Source organism: Danio rerio, chromosome 19 (assembly GCF_052040795.2).
Source record: "Danio rerio strain M-AB ecotype USA chromosome 19, GRCz13ab, whole genome shotgun sequence".
Taxonomy (NCBI): domain Eukaryota; kingdom Metazoa; phylum Chordata; class Actinopteri; order Cypriniformes; family Danionidae; genus Danio; species Danio rerio.
Genome location: NC_141039.2, coordinates 48,254,891 through 48,280,000, shown reverse-complemented (window position 1 = coordinate 48,280,000; position 25,110 = coordinate 48,254,891). Strand labels below are relative to the sequence as shown.

At 34.2% G+C, this 25,110-nt stretch overlaps 1 protein-coding gene across 3 annotated transcripts in view; it reads left to right on the top strand.

The window, feature by feature from the left end:
- The window catches only part of LOC147832668 (uncharacterized), a 143,563-nt gene extending 119,277 nt beyond the window's left edge, over nt 1–24,286 (top strand). For 2 of the 3 annotated variants that reach the window (XR_015945441.1, XM_088651536.1), the window contains one exon: nt 21,196–24,286. The gene's annotated coding sequence lies outside the window, so the exon portion shown is untranslated. Of the gene's footprint in view, nt 1–21,157 lie in introns of all 3 variants that reach the window. The other variant, XM_088651539.1, reaches the window with a different exon arrangement.
- Nucleotides 24,287–25,110: the final 824 nt, after the last annotated feature.

Below are 25,110 nucleotides of genomic sequence, written 5' to 3'. Positions count from 1 at the left end.
CTCAATAAATCCCTGGAAACTGCACCTAAATGTAGGTCAAGTTTTGTAAAAAGCCAGAAATGCTCTCCAGAACGACAGCGATTGAGAAGTGTTGAGTCTCCCTCAGAAAACACGGCGAGATTTGAGGATGAAAAACACGGAGATCTGTCTTCATTCAGTCCCACTCGATTTCTTCCAGAAATGAAACACTTTTATGTCTTTACACGCGAGCCTCCGCCAGCATGTGTGTCTTATTTGAGTCGTACAGTAACGTGCCATCTGTACTTGTGCTTGTAATGGAGTGATTAATGTCGGCGAGCTTCATCACACACACACACACTCACTCCGGCTCCGGGTTTGACTATCAGCATGAAGCTCCGGCTTTCATCTGCACATCAGCAAATTCAACCCAAATGCTGTAATGATGTGCTTTTGCTTATCATTCATACGCAGTTACTGTCGGAGAACACAGGGGCTTTTCCTGCAGGCCGATGAATATTCAGAAGAAAATATAATCGATGTGAGCGATATCTGGGAGAAGTGTTGCTGAAAAGGTCAAGCTAGGCCTCGGCGATGCTTTATTAGCTTGTTCACAGGTCACACAGAGCCAGAAATCTCACAACTGATAAAAGCATCTCAGACTCACTGTATGCAGGAGTGTTTATTGATTACCGATGTTTTATGTCAGGGAAATTCATACATTTCCACTACATTTTTTCGATCAGCCTTCAATATTTCACTTCAAATCTCTGTCTGGAAGAAAATTAGCTTTAAGGAAGTAAAAACCATCTTAATCAGACACTTTTGGCCATTTTGGTGCAGCTGGTTTAATTGGGTCAGGATGTAAAAACCAGCTGAACACCAGTTTAAACCAGTTTTTTAGACAAAGTTGTATGGGTCAATTTTCCCTCAGGGTGGGACTATAAGTCCTTTTAGGCAGGGCTATCATTCATTTAAGGTGGGGTTATCATTCCTTTAGGGCGTGGCAATCAGTCCTTTAAGGCGGGACTATCAGTCCATCAGGGCAGAGCTATTATTTCTTTAGGGTGGGGCTATTGATCCTTTTAGGCAGGGCTATTAGTTCTTTAAGGTGGGGCTATCATTCCTTTATAGGGCAGGGTTATCAGTCCTTTTAGGCAGGGCCATTAGTCTTTTAAGGCGGGATTATAATTCCTTTAGGGCATGGCTATCGGTCCTTTAGGGCATGGCTATCGGTCCTTTAGGGCATGGCTATCAGTCCTTTAGGGCAGGGGTGTCAAACTCAATTCCTGGAGGGCCGAAGCCCTGCACAGTTTAGTTCCAACCCTTCTACAACACACTTACCTGTAGGTTTCAAACAAGCCTGAAGGACTCAATTAGTTTGATCAGGTGTGTTTAATTAGGGTTGGAACTAAACTGTGCAGAGCTGTGGCCCTTTTGGAACGGAGTTTGACACCTGTGCTTTAGGGCATGGCTATCTATCCTTTAAGGGTTTGGCTATCGGTCCTTTAGGGCATGGCTATCAGTCCTTTAAGGGTGTGGCTATCGGTCCATAAAGGCGTGGCTATCAGTCCTTTAAGGCGAGATTATCAGTCCTTTAGGGCGTGGCTATCATTTCTTTAAGGTGGGCCTATCAATCCTTTAAGGCACAGGTGTCAAACTCAGTTCCAAAAGGGCCACAGCTCTGCACAGTTTAGTTCCAACCCTAATTAAACACACCTGATCAAACTAATTGAGTCCTTCAGGCTTGTTTGAAACCTACAGGTAAGTGTGTTGGAGCAGGGTTGGAACTAAACTGTGCAGGGCTTCGGCCCTCCAGGAGTTTGACACCCCTGCTTTAAGGCATGGCTATCATTCCTTAAAGGCAGGGTCATTACTCCTTTAGGGTGGGATTATCAGTCGTTTAGGGCAAGGCTATCAGTCCTTTAGGGCGTGGCTATCAGTTATTTAGGGCATGGCGATCAGTCATTTAGGGCAGGACCATCAGTCCTTTATGGGAGTGGCTATCGGTCCTTTAAGGCTGGATTATCAATCCTTTAGGGCGTGGCTATCTTTACTTTAAGGCGGGGCTTTCATTCCTTAAAGGTGGGGTCATTACTCCTTTAGGGCAGGGCTATCAGTCATTTAGGGCGTGGCTATCAGTCATTTTAGGGCGTGGCTATCAGTGCTCTAAAGTGGGCCCGTTAGTCCTTTAGTTCCTAGAGTACTTTTGAGATGTTTTGACATGTATTGCCTGATATTATGTGGAGTTAAGGTAACTGGGGGATTGCCCATAATTCCTGTTGACTAGTTAGGCAGATGTTTTGAGTCTGGTTTGTCATCTGTTTCTAATTTGTCAATGGATGAGCTAGATGTAGATATTTTTTTTCCCAAACTTTCAAGCCCAAACAAGTTGTCAAAATTTTTAATACGTTTGTATAATCCTAATTTTTTCCATTTTTTTTATAAAGTTTATTTGTAAACGTGATTTAATCTGAATGCTATCAGGCCATTAGTGCAGGGCTATAAGGGCATCTCGTCTTTCATCCAATCGGCAATCTTCCTTCATTTTGTAAGCAATCCCCATTTTACAACAATCCAACCAGTTCCCAAAGGATGCAATCATGCATTCAATCACTTTTTCCTAATTTCAGGATCATATCAATTGGATGTAATATCAAATCTATTACTATCAGATCGTTTTTTGTTATGCGGTGTGTGGCATGTCAGAAGACCTAAAAATATGTGCAGGAGTGTAATTGTTTTCACACCGTTGGCTGCGCTAACAGCCTCAGAGTGTTTATGGCTGGGGTGGCCAATCCTGTTCCTGGAGAGCCACCTTTCTGCAGATTTCAGGTGCAACCCCAATCTAACACACCTGAACCAATTAAATAGGACCTGAACACCACGTGATAATTACAGGCAGGTGTGTTTGATATGGGAGCAACTGAAATCTGCAGGAAGGTGGCTCTCCAGGAACAGGGTTGGCCACCCCTGGTTTATGGCGAAGGGATTCAGTTTTTATTTTCATTCATATGAGTCCTACAATGCCCTTGAAGACCACAAAAGTGCCATTTGGAACGAGTCCATTCTGTCCATCCATAACCAGCAGATACAATCTCTGTCTAATTACCGCAGTCCAATGACAAAAGGGAAAAAAGAACCTGCAAAGTCATTTAGCTCTGTGTGTGCATTGCTAGAAAGTAATTAAAGGATCTTTTGAGATGCGAGATCTGTTCAGCTGGAGAGCCAGAGATTAAGATGTTTTGCATCAGCTTTCTGTAACACTGGAGAATATGAGAGAAGACAAAAACTATGTGTAATGGAGACACAATGGCATGACAGAAGTGATACAGCGGGCTTTTCTTTATCAAAAGAATTGGCTGAAATGATGTTTCTCATTGTGAAGGGAGGAACGGGAATGGCTGTGAATACAGATGAGGATTCTTGACTGTATTAGAAATGTGAATGTTAATCATGTGCAGAAACACACAATAGTGTTACGGTGGAAGGCCTTATCTTTTTCGGGTATTTCAGGCAGGTATTCTGTAGAGTTTCCGTTCAGCTTTAATACTCTTTTGGGCTCAGAAAATATCCAGCATTGTACTATTTATGTCCTTTTTTCCAAAATGTTTTTTTTTTTTTTGAATATCATATTGGTGCAGTCAAATACAGGACATTAGAAACATTATAATTATTATATTTATTAATTAGAATTATTATGTGATGGTATTTTTGCTTAATATAAAATGCATAGAAATTTTTATAAAATGATTATATTATGCTATATAATATTATATTATATTATATTTGCATTGTATTTGCATTTCATTTTATATTATTTTATAATGTTATTGTATATAAAATGTTTAATATTTTATAATATTATTATATTATATTTGCATTATATTATATATTATTTGATATTATTTTATTATATTAATAGTAAATAAAATGTATATTATTTAATAGAATTATATTATTGCATTATATTATATTATTTGCATTATATTTGCATATTATTTGATATTAGTTTATCATATTAATTATAATATATATATATATATAAATATATATATATATATATATATATATATATATATATATATATATATATATATATATATATATATATATATATATATATATATATATATATATTCTATATATGTATTATTATATTTTTATATTTTCTTTGTACTTGCATACTATTTTATATTTTATTATATTAATAATTTATAAAATTGTACATTATTTCTAATATAATTATTATATTTGCATTGTATTTGCATATTATTTTACATTATTTTATTTTATCAATAATATTTACATTATATATTATTTTTATGTAATTGTTATTTTATATTTGCATTTTATTATATTATATTTGCATTGTATTTAATATTATTTAATATTATTTTGTTATTGAAAGTATGTAAAATGTATAATATTTTATACTATTATTATATTATATTTGCATAGTATTTGCATAATATTTTTCTTATTTAATCATATTGATAATAAATGTATTAAAATGTATATTATTTTTATATAATTATTATATTTTATTTGCATAGTTTTTGCATAATATTTTATATAATTTTATCATATCAATAATATTTAAATTATAAATTATTTTCATGTAATTATTATTTAAATATTTTATTATATTCATTTTATTATGTTATATATGTATACTATTTAAATATATTATATTATATTATTTAATTATATTAATAATAAATAAAATTTGTATTATTTTAATACAATTATTATATTATATTAAATTATATTGCATTATATTTTATTTGCATTTTTGCGTGTTTGCGTATTATTTAATATTATTATGTTATAATAATGGTATATAAAATGTCTATTATATTATATTATATTATATTATATTATATTATATTATATTATATTATATTATATTATATTATATTATATTATATTATTAAAACAGACATTACTAAAACGATCTTTTGTAATTAAAAAAAGTCATAATATATTAGTATTTAAAAATTATACATATATTTTTTCTCCACTTAAAGAGGTCTTGGGTAATATAAAGACTTAATAATAATAATAATAATAATAATAATAATAATAATAATAATAATAATAATAATAAGGTTAGCAATAGTTATTAATAATATATATAGTTTAGAGAGCAAAACAACATATGTAGAACATCAGTAGTACTCTCTAGTCTCTCAAGTACGGGAACAACTTCAGCCAAATGAAGAGTGGCAGCAGTAAAAATGTCTTTCTATGGGCCGTAAGACAGAAGGTGTGTTTTCCAGCAGGACTGCAGTAAAGCAGAGCTGGAATCTGAATGCAGCGCTGGTCCTCCATCTGCCGCTGTGAGACTCCTCCGCTTTGTTCAGCCCAGTTTGAGGGGGGTTGCATGTTTGCCAGCCCTATCGCGTTTCCCAGAAACCTCAAAGAACATCTAAAACATGTTTTCTCAGCGAGGGCAGCTCTGTCTCTTCTGATCCCCGGAGCATTTCTGACCTTCAGTCTCGCTGGAGAAGGACACGTTCTGACAGAATCACATGCTCTGTGTTGCGACTGATTCTTTATTCTCTTTTTAGACGTACTTTTTTAGTTAAAGGGATAGTTCACACCAACATTTCTTCCTTTGCTCACACTCAAGTAGATCTAGGTGTACCTAATAAAGTGGCCCATTTCCTTAGCATTTACTCACACTTAACCTTTCATGAATTTCTGTGTTCATCTGTTGGACATAAAAGAAGATATTTTGTAGAATGTTGAAAATAAATCAGCTATTGTTTTTTATAGTAGGGACAAAAAGGTAAATACTATATAAGTCAAATGCTGGTTTTATTTATTCTTCAGTAGATCTTCCTTTGTGTTCAACAGAAGAAAGAAACTCAAAGACAATGTTCATTTTTTGGGTGAACTCTCCCTTTAAGCAAGCAAACGTTTATTGACATTGACTGTTTAATTGTTTGATGTCTGTCATCCACATGGAGTCTTCCTGACAACAACAAACATTTCTAAACTGCTCTGGCATTATTTTAGTACACATATAAACAGGTATAAACATACATTTATTGAGGATTTGCAAACTGTGAAAACATCGTTTCTTAAGGGACCTCCACAGATGATTGTTAATGTTAGTGATGTAAAGACTGCGAATGTAAATCTTATTACATGTGGTCAAATATTTACATTTTTGTACAATGATAGCAAAAGAAAATTGAATGAAATTAACTTATTTTTTGGGGGGTAAACTAAACATTTGGTTTTGTAGGGTTATGACACAAGATGAAGGAAGAAATGTAAACATATGTATATGTAGTTTTTTTGTTGTAAATTATAAATTGAACATGTATTAACTCAGCAGAAAGCATGACTTATATGGGGCAAAAAGTTTTTGATGTCAGCATTATGTTAAAATTAAACTGACAAAAGTTATTTAGTAAATTAAGTAGGTAAATTGCCTAAGGTTTAAAAAAATGTATAAAACATTATTATTTTTGAATAGTAATAAAATTACATTTCATTAACTTTATATATATATATATATATATATATATATATATATATATATATATATATATATATATATATATATATATATATATATATATTATCTTGTTATAAATTTTATATTATTTTAATTAAAAATAACAAATTTAACATTTAATTTAATTTCAAAATCCATTTAAAATAAAAAATGAAGAAAAATTTAAATTTTATTCTATATTAGATTAATTATAACTTATTAATCTATTTATTATAAATTATAAATTATTTTATTAGTTTGCATGAATAAAATAAATTAATTTAGTAATTAATTTAATATAATTTTTTTATATAACAAATTTAACAAATTAATTAAAAAATCTATTTAATATATAAAATAATAAGAAACAAAAAAATGTAATCAAAAATATAATTTTATTCTACATTAGATTAATAAAAACTTGTTGGCAAATCTTAATTAGGTGACGCCGTGGCGCAGTAAGTAGTGCTGACGCCTCACAGCAAGTGGGTCGCTGAGCCTCAGCTCAGTTGGTGTTTCTGTGTGGAGTTTGCGTGTTCTCCCTGCGTTCGCATGGGTTTCCTCTGGGTGCTCCGGTTTCCCCTACAGTCCAAAGACATGCGGTACAGGTGTATTGGTTAGGCTAAATCGTAAACTGTAGAAGTGTGTGTGTATGTGAATGAGTGTGTGTGGATGTTTCCCAGAGATGGGTTGCAGCTGGAAGGGCATCCGCTGCGTAAAAACGTGCTGAAAAAGCTGGCGGTTCATTCCGCTGTGGCGACCCCGGATTAAAAAAGGGACTATTATTAGGAATTATATATTAGTAATTAAAAAAACATTTTAAAAAATTAATGATAATGATGATGATGATGATGATAATTGTTGTTTTTGGTATTATTATTATTATTATTAAGTAGGAAATTGTTTATTTATTTATTTTTTATTTTTTTAGAAAAGTCTACTTTTACAATTTGACACATGTAAATCACTGCAGAAAGTTCTAACCAACAGGCCCATGTCATATACAGTACAGATACTAAATAAATAACCCACTATAAATTAAAAGCATTAACGTATGCTTTTTGTTTTCACAAGCTTTGGAGACGTATTAATTCCACTTTTAAATAAAAGGTCACCTATAGCTTTCGTCATGAGCCCCGGCTGTGTTCAAGATGACATCAATGTTTTCCAAGTGCACTATAAAGGGAGCACAATTTTAAACATGAAGATCGCTAAAACTGAACTGTAAAAATACTTTGAAAGCAAACTACACCTAAGAGAGATGACCTTTAATGCTTTTTTATTTTGAATAAATCCAACTTTGGATGTTAGTATGTTCTGAGGGAATAGGACATAGGGGGCATAAGTGGAAATAGAACACAGCCAGGAACTATGTTTCTAACTACATCTCCAGAGCTGTAGTTGCGAGTGCTTAAGTTTGTGACGCAGTGTGCGAATGTTCGTTAGAGCAATGGATTTGGAAAACGGCAAATCAACAAACTATGTTTGTAACGACGGAACTTGCAATCCCAGTTGGCTAACCATGGTTTTGGGAAACGCACCCCTGAATGTGAGCTTGGCAAACCATACAATAACATTTTTGCAACTTTGCCAAATTATAAAATCCAAAGATTAGGTAATTATGTGAAGTCCTCAAATGTAGAGTCTGCTGTGCTTTGCAAATGTCTGACCTCAAACACACAGGAGCAGCTTTAAGCCTTCTTTATGATTACAGTTCTCTGCGCCTCCAGTCCTGCATGCCAAACACAAGCGCAGTTTGATAAAGCAGACGTGTTTCCGTCGGTGTGATTAATCGATCCACTTCTCAGTGTTTCCACTCCTCTTACTGCTGGAATACTCTGAATTATTAACCTGCAAAACAGCCTTTTAACTTACAAATCATGAAAAACTGAATCAGGCTTTTATGCTGACTGATTTAAAACTTTTCGCTTGCGCAGGAGAGGATGCTGAATGAAATCCTGCGCTTAGTGTCTCCACTTCATGATAGATTGCGAATCAATCAGTTCGGGAGATTCATGTGCTTGAATTCATAATCTTCTCTGTTTTAGGACTGGGTGTAAATTTCACTTGACAGTAGGGGGGTAAATAAATATAATATTTATTCTGAGCAATTTTTGAACACAAATGATACAGTCAAATTGTACCTATAATGATCTGTTCCCAGCAGCACGGCGCTAAAATAGACTGTGCAAAAGACCAGCTGAGAGCAGGTCTAAAGTCCAGCGCAGAGCGTGTTAGTTGTGCGACTCGCTTACACATTGCTTAATATACACAGGATGTACAGCAATAGGCAAATATCTTTACAAACGAAAAAGAAATAAAGGATTAAAATGATTATTTACTAAATAAATATAAAAACCACCGCCTCCATGCCTCCTTCATCTTGGGGGGCTTTTTTAGTTTATTTATGACAACTTGCTTTTCTATAATGTTATTATTAGTAGCAGTATTACTTACTATATGCATATTTATATTTGTATTATTAAAAACAAGCTAAGATTTGTCCATCTGTCAGGTTTTAGACCATATGGGGAAGCATGTGTATTTGGATATAACTCCGTTTGAGCACACTTCATTATTATTGTTCATTTATTCGTTTGCTGGAGTTTAGAACGGAATTTAGAAATAGTTTTGAAATGATCTTTGCGCTTAACAAATGAAATTAATTATGTAGGCTAATGGATGTCTGCGCATACAACACCGTTTCCTTATCCATGAAAGAAAGAGAAGGTGAAAGTATCGCCCAGGGCTGGAGTGGGACTCCTTTTCAGCCCTGGAGTTTCAAGCATTAGACCGGCCCACCTCAGTTTACGGCTGACTATATGAGAATAAGGTCATTTCCTATTCAGTTTCTAATGACACTATCACGTCTTTTTCAAGAAAACAGCGGCTTTAGAGCTTCAAATGTTCAACAACCTTACAGTTTTATATGTCTTAACAACATATAAACATTGATTTCAATAGTTTATTAATCATTTACTAACTCATTCTGAATGATCCTAAAAACCCTCAACTACTCTTAAATGCAACTGGTTTGTAAATAATGCGATACTTAATTTAGTAATGAAAAATTAATCATTTACTAAGTATGAAAATACATTTATTAAGCACATTTTAAATGTGGTTATAAGTCAAGAATACAGCATTTGTAGCTGCAGTTATAAACTGCTTACTAATGTTTATTAATGTAGAGTTAATGCTTAACGGATAATGAATTCACTATTTGCTAATGCTTAATAAATGATTTATAGTGTGTAGTTATTGTAAAGTGTTACCGACTTTTCTTATATTGACATTTGGAGCATCTGCGGTTATTACAACTTACACGGTGTTATGATCACCAGCAATCGCTAACCACCAGAGGTCGCTGGAAAACATTCACACTCATTGAACTACATATCTGCCATGTTATGGACTACAACACCCAGTCAGGCCACACACACACACAACCGGTTCCAGATCCAGACTGATTACACTCTCACAGCTGAAGCCACTCACACAATGATTATTTGGACTATTTAAACCCCTCTGTTCCACACATATGATGCTGAGTATTGGTTAGCTGTTGCTGTCCATACGTAAGCGGTTTCCCTTGTTTCATTTTGTTTTTGACTTTTGGACTGATTATCGTGTTTTGACTCTTTTCTGCCTGCCCCAAACCTTTTGCCTGTTTTATTGGATTTGCTTCTGGATTGCCTACTACACTGTTTATACTGGTATTTGACCCTTGCCTGATTGACCATTCTTATAATAAAGCTGCATTTGGAGCTACCCCAGTTTGTATAGCATCCCTTCGCAACACGCGGTCACTTTAAAGATGATTATTTAAAGACGGACACTTGAAAATGATATTGTGAATGCAAGCGCATTGACAACACTTCTACAATTTAGGACAAACTGTCAAGCTGATGATGGTTTTCATTAACATTTGTGATCACATTTCACCAACGTCTGTCCTCGGTAATGTAAGAAAAAAGGAGGTCTCATTATTACAGTGTTTGGAGCCCCGCAGCATATCTTTTCCTCACAGTACGTGACCCCAATCAGCTCACAATTGATGAGATACTGTAGACTGGAAACCGATGCTCACGGCCTGTGGAAAGTTCCAGACAATCCATGACGACTCTCTTTGAACTGCTGTAATGAGGTTATTTATCAGACTTCCATCTTCTCCAATGTTACAGACTGTGAAGCGCTGGAGACGGAATATGTTTCCACCCAAGCACTGATGAAAGAAGCACCGTTTTGGCTCTTTAAAGTGACCGTGTAAGTTGTTATAACCGCAGATGCTCCAAATGTCAATATGAGAAAAGTCTTGAGTTTAGTTTACCAGAAGTCAACAGGGATAAATATAGATGAGGTGAGCACAGCAGAAGATCAGACTAATTTGGAGAATAGGAAATCAAAGACTGCTTAGTGGTTAGCACTCTGGCTTCACAGCAAGAAGGTCGCAGGTTCGAGCCCCAGCTGGACCAGTTGACATTTCTGTGTGGAGTTTGCATGATCTCTTCGTGTTGGCGTGGGTTTCCTCCGGGTGCTCTGGTTTCTCCCACAGTCCAAACACATGCGGTATAGGGGAATTGGATGAACTAAATTGTCAGTAGTGTATGAGTGTGAATGAGTGTGTGAATAAGTCTGTATGGGAGTATCCCAATACTGTGTTGCAGCTAGAAGGGTATCTGCTGTGTGGTTAAACATATGATGGTTAAGTTGGTGGTTCATTCCGCTGTAGCAATCCCTGATAAATAAAAGGACAAAGCCAAATGATTAATAAGAATATATTAACTATATAATAATAATAATAATAATAATAATAATAATAATAATAATAATAATGTTGTTGTTCTTTGATTCTGAGCTTTTTTATATTTTTGTATATTTTTTGATTTATTTTCTTGAAATATTTAAATAATTTATTATTTTATTTTATTTTATTTTATTTTATTTTATTTTTTGGAGGGGAGGGGGTTATTAAAACATAAAATCTAAATGCTGGAATTATTAATTATTTACTTATTATTATTATTATTATTATCATTATTGTTGTTGTTGTTATCATTATTATTATTAATATTATTATTATTATTATTATTATTTATTAGTTTTTTATTAATATTATTATTAATATTGTTATTAATGCTATTATTTAAAATGAAAATCAGTAAATGCAATATATAATTTGTTGTTAATTATTTTTGCAGCTAAATGCTGGAATTATTTATTAGTAAATTAGCTGTTTATTATTATTATTATTATTATTATTATTATTATTAATACTATTATTATATGTATTTTGTCTAGAAATTGTTGTTATTAATAAAAGTATTTTTATCTAGAAATTATTATTATTATTGTTGTTGTTGTTGTTGTTGTTGTTTATAGTGGGTTCCATAAAATGCCATTTTTTAATTTTAAATTAATTCTTTTTGCAGCTAAATGTTGGAATTATTCATTATTATTATTGTTGTTGTTGTTGTTGTTATTCTTATATTTCAAGGCTTTTTCAAAATATACTTTAAGTTCAGCAACTAAATGCTGGTATAATCTAAACCCTGCATGCTTGTGAAATAAAATGTTATCAACTCTGAGCGTTTTGTTGGTTCATAAAACCTCATTAGCTCTTAATTGCCACTCGAACATTTCGAAACGCGCTTTGGATTTTTATGACTGTAGGCATAAGAGATTCTGTCAAAGTCAACCTATAATCTATAATGCCGCAATTTAGCTGATAAAATAGATAAGAGTGTGGGAGGTAAGCGAGGTGACGGTGTGGAAAACTCCACGCCTGAGTGATCAGGGATGATTGGAGGCTGAAGTATTGACAGGAACATTTTCTCATCAGTTCCTTTGGATGGAAGCGACGCCGGTGACAGGAGAAAGACACAAGCCTTTACAGAATATCAATTCTCTTGCTTTCCCCGACTGAGACATGAAGGCCTGTGGGTTTAAGATGCAACGGGTCATCTGTAGCGAACTTAAATGAAAAGGCAATGGCAGATGAAACTCCCAACGCACGTGTCCACAAACCTAGAATGATTTTCATCTCATTTCTATGCACGTAAAGCTGAAATACTCCGAGACTTGAAACTAGATGAGTGAGTAGTCTGCTCTTCTAAAATTGGCTGAATTTAATGCATGACTTGTTTAAAATGCATTAAAAAGCTCTTCTTTTGCAGAGCAGGGCAGATGTTCTCAACACAAATTTGTTGCTATAAAAACCAAATGCAAATGTTATACTTTTTTGTCAGATTGGAAAGAGTTTTAAATAATGCAGCGTTCGTTTTGGCCTTCACAGCTTGAATTAAATGTTCAGATCGCTTCAATATCACATGCTGTGTGCATGAACAAACCTCTGTGTTTCTGAATTTGTGGTGAGATGTAGATGCAGTGTTTGCAGCTGAAAACCCTCCAGAAAACCCTTCTGCTGGAGGTCAGCATGAGATCAGACTCTGTCCGTGTGAAGCCATGAGTTCATGATGACTCGAGTGTGATGAACAAATGATACTGCATCAAGTGTTGCCACTTAATAGACACTTCTCCACTCCAGCCTGCTCTGTGCTGCATGTCAAAGACTAAATCCCAAATTACATGTTACTGATATCCTCCTGTTCTCACTTCTCTTCTCACCTCTTCCCTTCATTTCCCATCTCTTCTTATCACGTCTCTTCTCTTCATGTATTTCTCATCTCATCTCTTTTCATTGCATCTCTTCTCTCCTTGCCTAAACCCACCTTGTCTCTTTCCTTTTTGGCCTCTTTCTTCTTATCCCTTTACCACCTCACCCTTTCTCACCTTTTCTCACCTAGATTAATCTCGTCTTGTCTCATCTCACCTCTCCTTACCTCATCTTGTTTTGCCTCTTCTCATCTCATCTCACCTTGTCTCTTCTTGTCTCATCTAATCTTGTCTTTTCTCATCTCTTCTTTTATCATATTGTCTCTTCTTGTCTCATCTCATAATGTCTTTTTTCATCTATTCTTGTCTCATCTCGTCTTGCTTCTTCTCATCTCTTCTTATCTAATCTTGTATTGTCTCTTCTTGTCTCGTTTCGTCTCATCTCTCGTATCTCATCATGTATTGTCTCTTGTCTTATCTCTTCTCATCTCTTTGTATCTTATTTCGTACAGCCTCTTCTTATCTCATATAGTCTTGTCTCTTCTCATCTCTTCTTATCTCATCTCGTATTGTCTCTTCTTGTCTCATCTTGTCTTGTTTCTTTTCATCTCTTCTCATCTCGTATTGTCTCTTCTTGTCTCATCTAGTCTTGTTTCTTCTCATCTCTTTTGATCTCATCTCGTATTGTCTCTTCTTTTCACATTTGGTCTTTTCTCTTCTCATCTTATCTAATCTCGTATGGTCTCTTCTTTTCTCATCTCTTCTTATCTTATCTCGTGTTGTCTGTACTAGTCTCATCTTGTCTCATCTCTTCGTATCTCATCTCGTATTATCTCTTCTTGTCTTATCTCTTCTCATCTCTTTCTATCTTATCTCGTATCGTCTCTTCTTATCTCATATTGTCTTGTCCCTTCTCATCTCTTCTTATCTTATCTGGTATTGTCTCTTCTCGTCTCTTCTTATCTCATCTCGTACTGTCTCTTCTTTTCTCATTTGGTCTTGTCTCTTCTCATCTCTTCTTATCTAATCTAATCTCGTATTGTCTCTTCTTGTCTCATGTCATCTTGACTCTGCAAATCTCTTCTTATCTCATCTTATAGTGTCTCTTCTTGTCTCATAGTGTCTTGTCTCTTCTCATCTCTTTTTAACTTATCTTGTATTCTCTTCTTGTCTCATTTCATCTCTTCTCAACTCTTCTTATCTAATCTTGTATAGTCTATTTTGATTCATCTTGTTTTGTCGTTTTTCATCTTTTCTTATCTCATCTCGTATTGTCTCTTTTTGTCTCATCTCGTCTTGTCTCTTCTCAGTTCTTCTTATCTAATCTCGTATTGTCTCTTCTTGTCTCATCTCATCTTTTCTCAACTCTTCTTATTTGTCACTTCTCATCTAGTATTGTGTCTTGTCTCATCTTGTCTTGTCTGTTCTCATCTCTTATCTCATCTCATTTTGTCTCACCTTATCTCATCTCTTCATCTCATCTCTTATTATCTCATCTTGTCACATCTTGTTTTGTATTGTTTCTTCTCGTCTCATCTCATCTTGTCTCTTCTCATCTCTTCTTATCTCATCTCGTATTGTCTCTTCTTTTCACATTTGGTCTTGTCTCGTCTCATCTAATCTCATCTCGTATTGTCTCTTCTTGTCTCTTCCCATCTTTTCTTATCTCGTTTTCTCTCATCCAATCTTTTTCTTATCTAGTCTCTTCTTTTCTCATCTCTTCTTATCTCATCTCGTGTTGTCTGTTCTAGTCTCATGTTGTCTGATCTCTTCTTATCTCATCTCGTATTATCTCCTCTTTTCTTATCACTTCTCATCTCGTGTTGTCTGTACTAGTCTCATCTTGTCTCATCTCTTCGCATTTCATCTCGTATTATCTCTTCTTGTCTTATCTCTTCTCATCTCTTTCTATCTTATCTCGCATCGTCTCTTCTTATCTCATATTGTCTTGTTTCTTCTCATCTCTTCTTATCTCATCTCGTATTGTCCCATTTTGTCTCATCTCGTCTTGTCTCTTCTCATCTCTACTTATCTCATCTCGTCTTATCTCTTCTCATTTCTTATCTAATTTCATAATGTCTCTTCTTGTCTCATCTCATCTTGTCTCCTCTCAACTCTTCTTATCGAATATCGTATTGTCTCTTCTTGTCTCATCTTTTCTCATCTATTCATTTCACCTCATATGGTCTCTTCTTGTTTAATCTCGTCTTGTATTTTCTCATCTCTTCTTATCATTCTGGATGAGCTGCAACTGTCTGTCTTTTTGGGAAGGCCGGTGAGGAGGCCACTACAGTAATCCAACCTGCTGCTGATAAAAGCATGAACAAGTTTCCTTAAGTCCTCACCAGAAGCAAAGCATCTAATTCTTGCAATGTTTTTGAGATGATAGTATACTGATTTAGTTGCTGCTTCGACATGATTACTGAAACTTAGATCTGACTCTAGAATCACACCAATATTATTGACCTTATTTTTTGTTGTTTAACCCCTAAAGCCAAGATGCATATTCACCTTGAGAACCTCGTCTCTTTTCCCAAATGCAATGACTTCAGTTTTCTCTGTGTTTACTTTAATTTAGCATTATAAAAAACTGCACAGTGTGAGCTGGACTTTGTGTATGCCAACCTTCACAGTCTTCAGAAAACATGCGGAATCAGTGACATGACAGTTTTCTGAGCAGCTGTTAAAGGAGCGAGTTTGGCTTGACACCTTTGCTTGTGTTTCTGGCTACTGTTGGTTATTTCTGCTCGTCCCGAGACTCAAACAGATGTCTTTTTTCCTCGTCCTCATTCACACAGAAGACGCCTCAAAGTTTCATTGCTTCAGAGTCCCGGAGGATCGCTTTAATTCGGGAGAGTGGCTGAAAATGTTCTTTTTGTATGACGGCCAAGATCATCAATCATTTTTCCTTGTGATTTTCGAATGCATGCGAATCCAATTTAGTGGAAATTCTCTCTACAAAGGCCCTGCTAATGCGGTGAATAATCTGCTGGTTACACAATATACTGAGAACCAATAAGCAAACGATGCTGTGCTGATTTGATTGATATATGGGAAAAGTTTGTGCATGAAATTCCAGCTGACATTGATGGAGATATTTTTCCCCCCCATCCTTTCTTCCATAATCGCAAAAAATCCACTGCACTTTTAATGTCAAGTGGGCAACCAATGAAAAATAGCTCCACCACAATAGCTGGCGGTGGATTTCTCCATGCTGGTGATTGGCAGACTGCAGATGCCTTTATGGTTAATTGTCTGAGACTTTGGGTATATTTAGAAAAAATAAGTAGTTTCTTCTGCATTTTGTAAAAGGTTTTGCATAACATTATTACTAGTTTACGCAGAAAATATATTTGAGTTATGATCAAAACCTTGCTTTCATTCATTCATTCATTTTCTTTCGACCTAGTCCCTTTATTAATGTGGGGTCACCACAACGGAATGAACTTGCTTTCAGCCACTCAAAATTAATGAGTAATCAAATTAGCATTCATTTGTACACAATAATTACTATACAATAATTAATGTACTGGTTTATGTATAAATGTTTTAATATACATTTTTTTCAGGCTTTAAAAATAGTTTTGCAGCTTGTTCAAACTATTGATTTAAAATGAGCTAAATCAACCCAATCCCTAAGTTTTTTTTTTTTTTTTTTTGACAGCTTGTTTTATGTTAAATCCACCTAAATTCGCATAAACTATCAAGTTAACTTGATCAATTTGTGTTAGGACAACAGGAAGGAATTGTATGGAACCCAGCCTTTTTTACATAGCACTGATTTTTGTTCAATTAATTAACAAATTTCTTTATTTTTTATGTGTTTTGTTATTTTATATGAAGCATGAAAACAGTAATATTAAACTGTAAAAAACCTGTAAAAATAAGTGTAATGATGATTTAAATGTGGTTTTCTGAGCATATTAATGATATAAGATATTATTATTAATAATAATGATAGTAATAATAATTAAAAATCATACGTTGAATAGTTTTAACATAATTATTATTTGTTATATTCAACGATATTTTGACTAAAATTTTGACCTCTTTTCCTTCAAGTTATTTGAAATGATGAAATATGTGCTTGCATTTAATATGCCACAAGTATATAAATACTATTAATATTTTATGAATACATAAAATCACAAATTCTGTCAATTTAACTTGATCCTTACAACATTAAAATGTAATGCTTTCTCTTTGCCCTATGTAATCAAATTTTAATGTGAACATGATACCCAAAAAAAAAAAAAAAACTACACTACCAGACAAAAGTCTTGTCGTCGACCCCAATTATAAGAGCAACAAATACTAACTTGACTACTAGTTGATTATTTGGAAAAGTGGCAATCGGTGGATTTCTCTGATGAATCATCTGTTGAACTGCATCCCAATCATCACAAATACTGCAGAAGACCTACTGGAACACACATAGAGCCAAGATATGGGGGTGTGCGAGAGATCTGCAGAATGGATGATCAACATCAACAGCCTGAGGTATCAAGACATTTGTGCTGCCCATTACATAACAAACCACAGGAGAGGGACAATTCTCCAGCAGGATAGTGCTCCTCATACTTCAGCCTCCACAACAAAGCTCCTGAAGGTCAAGGTGCTTTAGCATTGGCCAGCCCAGTCACAAGACATGAACATTATTGAGCATGTCTGGGGTAAGAAGGAGGAGGCATTGAAGATGAATCCAAAGAATCTTAATGAACTCTGGGAGTCCTGCAAGGCTTTCTTTGCCATTCCAGATGACTTTATTAATCAGTGATTTGAGTCATGTCAGAGATGTATGGATGCAGTCCTCCAAGCTCATGATGGAATCAGACACAATATTCATTCTGTCTCCACTGCAGCAGGACTTTATATTCTATACTGGACATTATTTCTGTTCAGTGACGAGACTTTAGTCTAAGCAAAGTCAGACCTTACTGTCCTAATTAAATCATCAAAATCAAGCCATAATCATGTTTTATTCGGTGGCCCATTGGCTAGTACTGTTGCCTCACAGCAAGAACACCGCTGGTCCAACCACCTATCGGGCTGGTTGGTGTTTCTGAGTGGAGTCTTCACGTTCTCCCCGTGTTCGCATTGGTTTCCCCTGGGTTCCCAGATTTCCTCCCACCGTGCAAAAACTTAAAACATAGCTAATCAAGTAAACCAAATGATCACCCAAGATAACTTTAGTTTACACTTCTCAATCGGCGACAAGCAGGGGAGTTCTCGAGACCTACCTGAGCTCGAACTCCCCTCTCGCCCTTCTAACGGGAGGGAGCCCCAGGCTCGAGGATATTACAAGCTCAGGGCTCTCTCCCTGGACAGCACGCCAAACAAGCTTTATTGATTATCAGCTAAGTGTGAACTCTTCAAAACTTGGATAGGCGACAAGACTTTTATCAGGTGCTGTATTCAAGTTTGTTTTGCAACTTTTGAACCCAAAAACCCTCGATTTAAAGCAGCCAAGCTTTTAGCAAAGCAATAAAATCATGCAGACAGACAGGTGAAATGCATCAAACAATAAAAGCAGCAAAAATGACAAGTAAAGCATAAAAGCTCTGAGAGTTGCATCTCATCCGATTTGCATCCTGAATCTGAATGCAGCACATTTTGATCTCATTTTTCAGGAAGCTGAAATTGCATGTTCTGTTGACTAAATGCTTCAGCTTTCTCTAGTCATAAAGTAGCCTGTCCTGCATCGACACTTTAGTAACACCTGTCAGCATTTAGCTTATCTTGCTGACCTGCTTTAAACTAGTGTAATACATTTCACTGTTTTAGATCTTTAGATTTCACGAAGGTGGACGGTTTAAAGCAAACCTGATGTAAATGATCTGATCCTACGGGAGCATTTTGAGCAACAAACTACTGCATTCTGCATCTTATCTGATCTAAAGTGAACACTTATCTTATATTACGATGCGGCAGATGCAGATGTGTTTGGAGTTGTTGAACTGGAGTGCTTCAGATTAGTTGATTAAACATCAGCTGTGTGTTAGATTTTTTTTTTGAGTTTCCACCAACCCTGTTTCTTTCTATAAATGTCGTCCTTTTTAGTGGGACTTTTGATAGATTTCCAGAGACAAATCAAAATGCACTGTGTTTAGAATTACTGAGGTTGTAAAATGAATGTGCTGAATGTGTGTGATCTGAATTTTTGCATGCTTTTATTGTTTAAAACCATGTATGTGGGTGTCCCGGTTTCACAGTGGGTAGCACAATCAATTCACAGCAAGAAGGTTGCTGGTTCAACCCCGTCTGTCAGTTGGAGGCTCTGTGTGGAGTTTGCATGTTCTTCCCGTGTTGGTGTGGGTTTCCTCCGGGTGCTCCGGTTTCCCCCACAGTCCAAACACATGCAGTATAGGGGAACTGAATAAACTGAATTGGCTGTAGGGTGTGTGTGTGTGTGTGTGTGTGTGTGTGTGTGTGTGTGTGTGTGTGTGTGTGTGTGTGTGTGTGTGTGTGTGTGTGTGTGTGTGTGTGAGTGAAAGAGCGTTGATGGGTGTTTCCCAGTGTTGTGTTGCAGCTGGAAGGCCATCTGCGTTGGCGGTTCATTCCATTGTGGTGACCCCTGATTAATAAAGGAACTAAGCCAAAAAGAAAATGAATTAATGAATGAACTATATTAGATTTGATTTGAATAAATTTGATTCCATTTTTTTGTGATTCAATAAAATCCAGCTAGATTAAATCCTCCTTAATTTGATTTGATTCTATTTAATTCGATTTGAAATTCAATTCTCTTTAATTTGTTTAGGTTCAATTTGATTTGATTTGATTCTATTAAATTCAGTAAGATTTCACTCAATTCTCTTTAATTTGATTTGATTCAATCTGATTTGATTTGATTAGATTAAATTAAATTTAACTATTTATTGTATTGATGATTTCATTGTATTTGATTCGATAACATCCAATTAGATTCAATTCTCTTCAATTTGATTTTATTCTATTCTATTCAATTCGATTAAATTAAATTCTCTTCAGTTTGATTAGATTCAACTCAATTTTATTACATTTTGCTTTGTTTGATTTGATTAAATTCTGTAAGATTAAATTAAATTCTCTTTAATTAGATTTAATTCACTCTGATTTGATTTGATTAAATTAAATTCAACTAAATTCACTTCAGTCTGATTTCATTGCATTTAATTCGACAAAATTAAATTGGATTCAATTCTCTTCAATTTGGTTTGATTTTCTTCAATTCAATTCGATAAAATTCAATTCTCTTCTTTAGATTCAATTAAATTTCATTAGATTTGATTCAGTTTAATTAAATTAAATGCTGTAAGATTAAATTCAATTCTCTTTAATTTGATTCAAATAAATTAAATTCTCTTCCATTTGGTGATTTAGTTTGATTAAATTCTGTATGATCAAATATAAATTCTTTTCAATTTGATTTGATTAAATCTGATTTGATTAGATTCAAATCAATTCTACTCAATTTGATTTCATTTGATCAGACTAGATTCAGTTAGATTAAATTCAGTTATCTCCAATATCTTTAGATTGAATTAAATTTGATTTAATTTGATTTGATTCAGTTCATATAGTGCTTTATAGGGGAATTGGGTAAGCTAAAATTTTCCATAGTGTATGTGTGTAAATGAGAGTGTATGGGTGTTTCCCAGTGATGGGTTGCAGCTGGTTGAAGCCGAGAAAAAAAATGAATGCATGAATGTTTTCTTTTATATTTTGTAATAAACAATGTTAAATCATTAATAAGAATATTATTTTATCATTTATTTGTTTTAATTATTTTCTAATTAGATATATTATATATTATATCAGATTATATATATATATATATTTGTTTCATTAACACCAATATATTTATTTGCCTTAATAAATGTATTATTTATTTATTGAATGTTATTTTATATATTCATTTATTTATTGCATTTTATTTATTTTAAATGTTTTTTCTCCAAGCATTTTCATAGATCCCGGTTTGACTCAAACCTAAAAAATTACCTTTACTGAACCCTGGTTGTAGTTATTTATTTTTTTATTCCAAGTAATTTTTGTCTGGTTTATCCCTACATGCCCATCACATAACCTCAGTGTCCAGTGATTTGTGTCTTTGCGATGTTAATGGACAGATCATTGGTGAGGGATGCGAGAGGTGTTCACCCGATGAACCATCAGACGGCAGTCGTGCTCCTGATCCGAAACGCTTCGCATCTCCACATGCAATTTCTAATCTACTGGAGGCGAGTTGAAAGGAAAGTGGAACTGTGGGTAATTCAGCACAGCGGCAGTAGGCTTTCCCATTTGGACCCCAGGCTGAAGCATCTCGCAGGTCTCCATGGGATTAAACATTACAATGGAGAAACGCACAGAGGTCTGAACAGCACAGGAGATCAAAGCCGTTCCTCTGCTAACAGAAGCATGTTAAATGCAGCACTGGAGGAGCAGAAGGAGCTGCAGAACCACACAAACACATACAGCACTTGGAGATTTCAATAGGAGTGTGAGGATGAAAGAGCGAGCGGCTTCCAGCAGGGATATCTTTCTTTTTTAAAATTTGATTTGATTCGATTCGATTTATTAAATTCTGTTCAATTCACTTCAATTTGCTTAGATTTGATTCAATTTAATTTAATTTGATTAAATCCAATTAGTTTAAATTATCTTTTCGTTTTCGAATTCGATTCAATTAAATTTTATTCGATTTGATTCAATTACATTTAAATCAATTCTCTTCAATTTGTTTAGATTTGGTTTGATTTGTTTCAATTAAATTCAGTAGGGTAAATTAAATTCTCTTTAATTTGATTTGATTAAATTTAATTCGATTTGATTAAGTTCGATTCTAATCAAATCTCTTCAAGTTGATTAAATTCGGTTCAATTTGATTCGATTCAATAAAATTAAGTTAGACTTAATTAAATTCTCTTCAAATTGATTAGATTGAAAAAAATTTTAGTACGATTAAATTCAATTCTCTTCAATTTGATTCGATTTGATTTAATTCAATCACATTCAAATCCATTCTCTTTAATTTCATTAGATTCAACTTAATTTGATTCAATTTGATTCGATTAAATTAAGTTCTCTTCAGTTTGATAGGATTAAATTAAATTTGATTTGATTGGATTTGGTTCAATTAAATTTAGTAAGATTAAATTACATTCTCTTTAATTTGATTCGATTCAATTTGATTTGATTTAGCTGTATTTAAATCAATTCACTTTAATTTTATTTGATTAAATTTAATTTGATTCGATTCAATTCAATCACATTTAGTTTTTCTTAAGTTAATTAGATTTGATTTAATTCGATTAAATTCAGTTAGACTCAATTCTTTAATTTGATTAGATTCTATTAAAGTGTATTTGTAAAGCGCGTCTCACAATAATTATCATTACAAAAAATTTGATAAAATGTGTGAGGATGAAAAAGCAACTCTCCAGTGGGGATTTCTGTTTTTCTTCAATTATATTTAATTTGATTTGATTAAATTCAATCCTCTTCAATTTGATTAGATTCTTTTTAATTTTATTAGATTTTATTCAATTCTATTTGATTCAATTTGATTCAATTTGGTAAGATTAAATTAAATCTTCATAAGTTTTGTTGCATTTTATTAGATTCAAATAAATACTCTTAATTTTTTTTAGATTTGATTAAATTTTGTTGCATTTCCTTAAATTAAATTAGATTAAACTCAATTATCCTCAATTTGATTGGATTTGATCCAATTCGATTCAATTCAGTTAGACTTAATTCATTTCTTTTCAATTTGATTAGATTCAATTTGATTTGATTTGATGAAATAAAATTTATTATGATTAAATTCAATTATCTTCAATTTGATTTGATTTGATTCGATCACATTCACTCTTCAACTTGATTAGATTCAATTTGATGCGATTGAAGGAAATTTATTATGATTAAATTCCTTTCTCTTCAATGATTCGATTAGATTCAATCACATTCAAATCAATTCACTTAAATTTCATAACATTCGACTCAATTTGATTTGATTCAATTCAATTCATTTAGATTCAATTCAATTCTTTTCAGTTTGATTGTATTTAGTTAAATTAAATTTGATTTAATTTGATTCAGTTTGATTTAAATCAATTCACTTTAATTTGATTAGTTTCGATTGAATTCGATGTGATTCGATTAAATTCAATTTGATTAAATTCAATACTCCTCATCTTGATTAACTTTTGATTTATTTTGATTCGATTTGATTACATTCAGTTAGACTCAATTTTATTCTCTTTAATTTGATTAGATTCAATTTAATTTGATTTGATTTGATGCACTTGAACTTGATTCAAGTGTATTTGTATAGCGCATTTCACAATAAATATCATTTCAAAGAGGATTCACGAAAAGTGCACATTATTAGATTACAATCAAAATTGGAGTTAGGGTGTTGAGTACACTGTCAAATTTAAAGTAACTTACTGGCATTTTGAGTCGGCAAAAACCATGGTAAATATACAGCACAATTATTTTACAGTAAAATACCGCACGATTGCAATTATTAATAAACCGTGTGCTTGTAAATTTACATTCTTACTGACAACCAGTCAGAAAATAATGCAAGAATCAAATAATGCAGTAACTGAAAATACAAAAGATGTGTAGAGAGCATGCACCAGATCATTATTTAACAATGGCTTCTGTAAATAGATATCTGGAAACGGGGGTCAAGTTATCTAATCGTTTTATGTTTAATCTGTCAGTAGTTTTACCGTCCACTAAAATTGAAGCAGTTTTCCCCTTTGAACACTGACGAACATTGTTGCACATCTAATGTAAATATAAAAGCACTGCTGTAAGCGTATCCACTGTGGACATGAGTAACAGCCAGTGGTTTCTCCCAGCGGCGCTGAGATCACTCTAATTGACATCCCGTGACTCTAACGAGAGCCGATAATTACCTTGACAGAGGAAAAAATGAGGCAGGTGATTTGGAGCAATTACTGTGCTTTTTGTGTCTGGAATGTTCAGATGCACTAATGGAAACGCTAATTAGACAGCGTTACATTAGCTACCGATATCTAATGATTTGATTTAATTAAGCACAACCTCAGGAAAGATGTACAGCGCTGACGTTCTGACTTGACTTTTGTCCCCTGCTGTCTGTTATTTCATTGAACTCCTGACTGCTAAACATGTTTGCTTTGAAATAATTGCAGAATAAAACATTCCTGATTGGGGTAATTAATCAAGTCCGGTAATCTGGTTGAGATAATTAATCTCATGATGATGTTGTGATTTATGCACGCTGCAAGTTCACGTCACATGGTGGCTGTGATTTATTTGAAATGATCGTCGGATGTACTAATATTTTCTTTTGATTTTAATAAGATGCATAGTAAATCCAACTTCAGAACAAGATCAGATGTAGCATGCATGTTGAATTTGATTGCATTGTAACTCTACATTATAGAATTACTTTGGCATCAGTGATTATATGTGTATGTGTGTTTCTTTAATCTGTATGATTTCATTCATTCATTTTCCTTCGGCTTAGTCTCTATTTCAGAGGTCGCCACAGCAGAATGAACCTCCAACTATTCCATGTTTTACGCAGCAGATGCCATTCCAACTGCAACCCAGTACTGGGAAAACACCCATACACACTCCCTCTCACACACACTCATACACTACGGTCAATCAGTTTACCTATAGCGCATGTGTTTGGACTGTGGGGGAAACCGGAGCACCCGAAGGAAACCCACACCAATACGAAGAGAACATGCACATGTAACCCCGCCGGTCCTACGCCACTCAACCCGCTCCGAGTTGGTATCGAACCGGCGACCTTCCGCATGAGAGTCGGGTGCTCTACCAAGGAGGCTAAAGACCATGGCCTCTAGCGTCTGTCGCTGGAGCACCTTTAGAGGTCAGAGGAGTGAGGTTTACCTGCACAGCACACACTAGCACACACTAGCTTGCCTCTGTCTGCCACCCCTCCAAACCTCACTCCCATCCGGGTCACGGCACCAATGTAACCCCGCCGGTCCTACACCACTCAACCCGTTCCGAGT